This window comes from Callionymus lyra, chromosome 3 (genome assembly GCF_982586985.1).
Source record: "Callionymus lyra chromosome 3, fCalLyr1.hap1.1, whole genome shotgun sequence".
Classification (NCBI taxonomy): domain Eukaryota; kingdom Metazoa; phylum Chordata; class Actinopteri; order Syngnathiformes; family Callionymidae; genus Callionymus; species Callionymus lyra.
In genome coordinates this window covers 39,348,190-39,354,597 of record NC_141820.1, presented here as the reverse complement: position 1 = coordinate 39,354,597, position 6,408 = coordinate 39,348,190, and positions in this window count along the sequence as shown.

The following is a 6,408-nucleotide window of genomic DNA, read 5'->3' as shown; positions in this document are numbered from 1 at the left end:
CATCTGCCTATTGGCAGTTTGACAGCCACCACTAAACTGTGTCCCGCCTGCAACTGACAATTGCATCATATAGTTTATTTTTAAAACTAAGTTTTCAAATACACACATGTTCCCTGTGATTTACGGGTACAAACATGGATTCACATTTTAAGTAGGTGCAGATCTCATGTTACAGGTGTGTTGCACTGACAGAAGAAGATAAAATAAAGTAGGACACACTTTCTATAATGTCCATTATGGTTCTGATGTGTTTACAAGACATTATTGGCAGAAGAAGGTGGTTGAACAACAACGTTAGACCAAAATTGAACATTTCTGCTTTCTTTTCCAGAAACAAAAGGAAAATCTTGTCTTTCTATGTCAGAGACGGAACAACCCACTGATTATATTCTTCGCAAGGACGTGCTTTACTGATGTCTGAGGGAAATCATATGTGACATTTTCCTTCATAATTCGCAATATAGACGTGTACCAGCGCTGCATTTTTTGGCCCTTCTTAGCTCGACTCGACTCTACTTGTGTTCAAGTTTCACTAGCATGGTACGTCTAGGCTGACACTATTTTTTAGCAACAAATTATTGTTGACTGATCGTGTGACTCCCAACAAAAGAAACACATCTGACATTAAAAAATGAAAACATTGCAAGGTCCAGACCTTTTTGGGTCTGCTGGCCAATGAACACATCTAGCAGGAGTTGGATGGATCTATGAGGCCCATGAGTCATGGGTGGAGAAAGCTGCCCTAGGAAGGGAGGAGAGTGCCCAGACTGCAGCATTAAACCAGGCCTTTTTTGTGTGCCGGGTCTTTACCTGACTGTTGAGAAAACATTAATTTGCATATAATGCACTATGTTTTTGCATATTATGCTAATTGGAAATAGTTTGCTGTGTTGCACTGCTGTTTTATTATTAATATTTCAATGTATTCCTCTGATCAGACTGGTAAATTAAAGATTCAATTCAGGTTTTTCAGGGTTACATGTCTACTGTTCAACTAATCATATTTATCACCATATTAACTAAGAGTGTAAGAAAAATATCAATATTCAATAGCACTATATCTATATTTTAAAAAATGTTGTTTAATGGTTTATATTTCAAGACTTACCTTTTTGTGGCCCCCTGCATGGTAAGTTGAAATCTTTATAAATAAATATTGAGTTGGACAGTCCAGCTATAGCAAAAAAAAAAAATTCTAAAACATTTGAGAAAGGCCCATATGCTCTTCTAGTTCAACAGATATGTGCTAGGGCTTGTTGTGTGCATCTGTAGCAATTCAAACTGTCCTATCCATCATCATCACCTTTCTTGCTTGTGGACATCACTTCCCAAGTTCTCCAAAATCATCCCCCAGATGGCTATCTTCAGTGCTCACTCGTTTTACACACCTGATATAAGGCTATCCGTCATCTGATAATGAGCCAGTGTTGGTGCTACTGCAGCTGGGGTCTCAGTCGCAGCACCAGGCAGGGTGGGTATCAGGACTGGGTGCCAGTTAGGTGGTGCAAGCTGTAATTGTTGTTGATGGATAAGTGCCAGGATAAGAGGGGGCTACTTGAGGGGGCTGATGAGTTTTTTGTGACCAGTGTGCAACGTGTCAGAGGAAATTTGATTTCTAAAAACAGAGATGTAGAAAATGGTATTCATTCATTCATTCATTCTCTGCCGCTTATTCCCTTATGGAGGTTGCTGGGGTGCTGTAACCTATCTTAGTTTCTTCGAAGTTAGTATAGAAATCTCTTGTGACCAGACATCTACTGTGTTAGACCTACTGAAGAAAATCATATTTACCTAATGTGTCTTTTAACTTTTCTTTTTTTTTTGAGACCTGAAGTAACTGGGGTGACGTGAAAGAGCGAGGTCTAAGATCAGAAAGACGACACAGCCGATGGAAGGGAGATGTATTTTCTGTATCAAAGCATCTAACATCTAGTGCTCCAGAGCACCAAGAGAGACTGCAGACTGCAGGATTGGATGTATGAAACATGATACAGTCATGGAATTTTTTTTTCTTCCCACAAATGTTCCCTTTAGACTGAAATATAGTTAATGATAAATTAATAAAACAAAACAGTGACACTCGTGTTACGACCCCAGCTCGTTGGGGAAAGCGAAAATGACATAAATATCAGATGTATTTAGTTTAACAGGCAAAACATGTCTCCCCTCTATATATCTTCACCCGTCACCGGAGTCTGTATACTTGTGTATTGTATACATTTGTCCCAAACCCACACCTTCTATTTCTCTCCCGGAGCCCCAGGGATCCACCTCCAGAGCTGCTGCTGATCCAGGGATCCACCTCCAGAGCTGCTGCTGATCCAGGGATCCACCTCCAGAGCTGCTGCTGATCCAGGATCTTCACCACGTCATCAGATCCCGAGTTCTCTCCAGCACCCCCATGGACTCTCCTACACTCTCCTCTTTTCTCTCACTATATCCTCCCTCACTCCTCTCCTTATCCATCTGTCTACCCCCCCATCCTTCCTCCCAGCCGGTCAAAGCGGCAGGCTGTCAACAATGAGTCTGGTTCCGCTCGAGGTTTCTGCCTTCTAAAAGGAAGTTTTTCCTCGCCATAGCTCACTGTACAGCTCACTGTACAGTGTTTTGTTTCTTGCTCTTTGTTGAATTGCTCGGATCTATTTTTCCTTAACTGAACTGTAGTCTTATTTCAACTGTAAAGTGTCTTGAGATAACTTTGTTATGATAAGACACTTTAAATAAAATTGAATTGAATTGAATTGAATAAGATTTCAAGAAGGCACTGAGGATTGATAAAAATACAAAAAAACGAAATACAAATAACTTCAATAGTGGCTCACAGCCGTCACAATGTGGCAAAAGGGAAAACAAAGGAAATTCTCAAAAAACAACTTCCTTCAGTTCCTTCAGGTCTCAAAGAAACAAAGAAAAGTGAAAAGACACATTAGGATAAATAGGCTTGTCTTCAGTAATGTTGAACTAATAAAAAAGGGTTAACTAGTGGCCAGCAACGTTCAGAAAAAAGCACCAAATCAAACACTTACTCATACTAGCAAGTCAATAGTATGAATCATATGATGAAAATGTCAGTAAGTTCTGAATATCATGATAAAAAGCTTTAATTTTTTTTAAGTGATACATTAAACATGATTAGATTCAGTAATATTGAGTGCTCCAGCTTTTAAAATTCATTTTGAAATCAATATTAAACATGAAATGCTTTTGCTTTTTATCTTCTCACCAGTGGTGGTGCTGGTTCCTTACCTCAGGCGACATTCATCTGATGTCGTAGGAGCTTGATAGTCAATACGTGATGGTCAACTACTGGCAAAATGTATAGTTTGGTGGTCAACACCAACCATCTTCAGGAGAAAAATCTAATTTCAAGTGTCCCTCTGAATAAAGATGTTTGAGTGGAGCTGTGTGTGTGAGCAGCTTACAGGTCGTCTCTTAGTAGGTGGGAAAATGCAGGAAGTCTGCGTGTCGTTGTGAACATGTATCAGACGCAGCATGTTTTTCCCTTTCAGAGGCGGGGTATCCTGTGTGTGTGTCCTGAAATGTGTGTGTTGCTGCTCACACTAAGCCAGGAACCCCCACAGCAAAAACAGTCACTGTGGGTTTCCTGATCTCATCACAGGACGCACACACATTGATGGCTGCCCTGTTCTCTCTTCCCTTGCAGGTTTCCTCAACGCCTATCCTTGTGCCTCCGGCCCTCAAGATGTTTCTGTGTGATTGCCATGAGAGATGTTGTCCTCATGGGGACAAATACGAGAAGCCACAGAGGTGAGGAGTGATAGCAACTTCAAAGGTCCATCTGATTTACTGACCATCATTATTCTGGCGGCTTTTTAAACTGAGGCCTCTAATCTTCATTCCAGCTCAAAATTCATGCTACCCCGAAGTTTATCATTGAGGCGCAAGTGTAAGGACTGTATGGTCTCCAAGGTTGAGATTTTTTTAGGACATCCCTTGGCAGTAAGTGATATTGTGCCGTGGATTGTCCCACCAGGAATAACAGGACAATTGACCTTCTTTATTCCAACTTGAAGGACGCCTACAGAGCCAAACCTCTTCCTCCACTTGGAAGGTCCGATCACAACCTGGTCCACCTTCAGTCACAGTACACTCCTCTGGTGCAGAGACAGACTGTGACCAATAAGACAATCAGAAAGTGGACACCAGCTGTGGAGGACGCCATCAGAGACTGCTTTGAAACAACAGACTGGGATGTGCTGCTGAGGTCTCATGGTGAGGACATCGAGGGACAGACACACTGTCTAACAGATTATTTAAATATCTGCTTGGACGTTGTCGCCCCTACTAAGACTGTCCGCTGTTACCCTAATAATAAACCGTGGGTAACAAAGGAGGTCAAGGATGTCCTTAACAGGAAGAAAGTGGCATTTAGGAGCAGAGACAGGGACGCCATGAGGTCAGCTCAGCAGGAGGTGAAGCGATGCTTGAAGGAGGCAAAGGACACCTACAGGAGGAGGTTGGAGGAGAAGCTGAGCCGAGAAGAAATAAGAGAGGTCTGGGATGGTGTTAAAACCATCACTGGACACAAGACCAAGGCCTCTCTGACTGCAGTGGACACGGTGGATGAGGCAAATGGACTGAACAACTTTTTCAACAGGTTTGAGCAGGTCACCTCACCCTCACTGCTGCCCGCCTCAGGACCTGCCCCACCTTCTTGTGCCCCCCCCAGCTCCACAGAACCACTTCCCAGCTTCACCTCACTCCAGGTACAGGATGTACTTCGGAGGATTCGTCCAGGGAAGGCTGCTGGTCCTGATAAGGTGTCTGCTCGACTGCTAAAGACCTGCGCTGCTGAACTAGCTGAGCCACTCCAGCATGTCTTCAACCTCAGTCTACGGCTGGGGAAAGTACCAACTCTGTGGAAGACTTCCTGTATCGTTCCAGTCCCTAAAAAGATCCGACCGAGTGTGCTGAACGATTACAGACCGGTGGCACTGACTTCGCAGCTGATGAAGACACTGGAGCGGCTGGTCCTCAAACATCTCACGCCACAAGTCCAGCACGCGCAAGACCCCCTGCAGTTTGCCTACCAGCCAGCAGTTGGTGTGGAAGATGCCATCCTTCACCTCCTGCATCGGACCTACTCCCACTTGGATAAAGGAAGAGGTTCAGTGAGAATCCTGTTCCTGGACTTTTCTAGTGCCTTCAACACTATCCAACCCACTCTGCTGCAGGACAAACTGACTAAGATGCATGTGGACCCTGGTCTGGTCTCCTGGATTACGGACTATCTTACTGATCGACCACAGTATGTCAGGCTGAAGGACACCAAGTCTGACACTATGGTGTGCAGTACAGGAGCACCTCAGGGGACAGTACTGGCCCCTCTCCTCTTCACCATCTACACTTCAGACTTCTGCTACAACTCAGAGCTGAGTCTCGTCCAGAAGTATGCTGACGACACTGCCATTGTTGGATGCATCAGGGACAACAGCGAAGACGAGTACAGGAGTCTGATACGTGACTTTGTGGACTGGAGTGAGAGGAACCACTTGCAGCTGAACACCTCAAAAACCAAGGAGCTGGTCTTGGATTTCGGGAGGTCCAGGACAAAGCCACGTCCAGTGTCCATCAGAGGCGACGAGGTGGAGATAGTGGACAACTATAAGTACCTCGGTGTGTGGATGGACAGTAAACTGGACTGGTCCTGCAACACAGACCATGTGTATAAGAAGGTTCAGAGTAGACTGTACTTTCTGAGGAGGCTTCGATCATTTAACATCTGCAAGAAGCTCCTCTGCATGTTCTACCAGTCTGTGGTGGCCAGTGTCCTGTTCTATGCTGTGGTGTGTTGGGGTGGAAATGTGTCCAAGAGGAGTGTCAACAGGTTGGACAGGTTGATCAGGAGGGCTGGCTCTGTGGTTGGAATGAAGCTGGACTCACTGGTGACAGTTGCTGAGAGGATATCATTGAACAAACTACTGTCCATCATGGATGATGACAGTCATCCTCTGAACACTGTCATCAGTGAGCAGAGAAGCAGAATGAGTGCACGAATGCTCCTACCCAGGTGCAAAACAAATAGACTCAGGGACTCATTCATCCCTCGGGCTATTAAATTGTACAATTCTGAGTTCGGGGGCAGGAGTGGAGTGAAAGTATCTGGATGTTCTGTTCCATGTTAGTCTTTGTATCTTTGTCTTTGTTGTTTTTCTTTCCTTGACCTATGTCCTTTGTCTTTGTCTTTAGACTTAGACTGTGTCATCTTGTTCTTCCTCTTTATGTTCTTCTTATTTTATTTTTTATGTATTATTTTTTATTGTTTATGAAAAATTGCTGGCTATTGGTAAAAAACAATTTCCCAAAGGAGACCTCCTGAGGGATCAATAAAGTTTTACCTTACCTTACCTTACCTTACCTTATATCCTGGAATGTCTTGTGCATTAA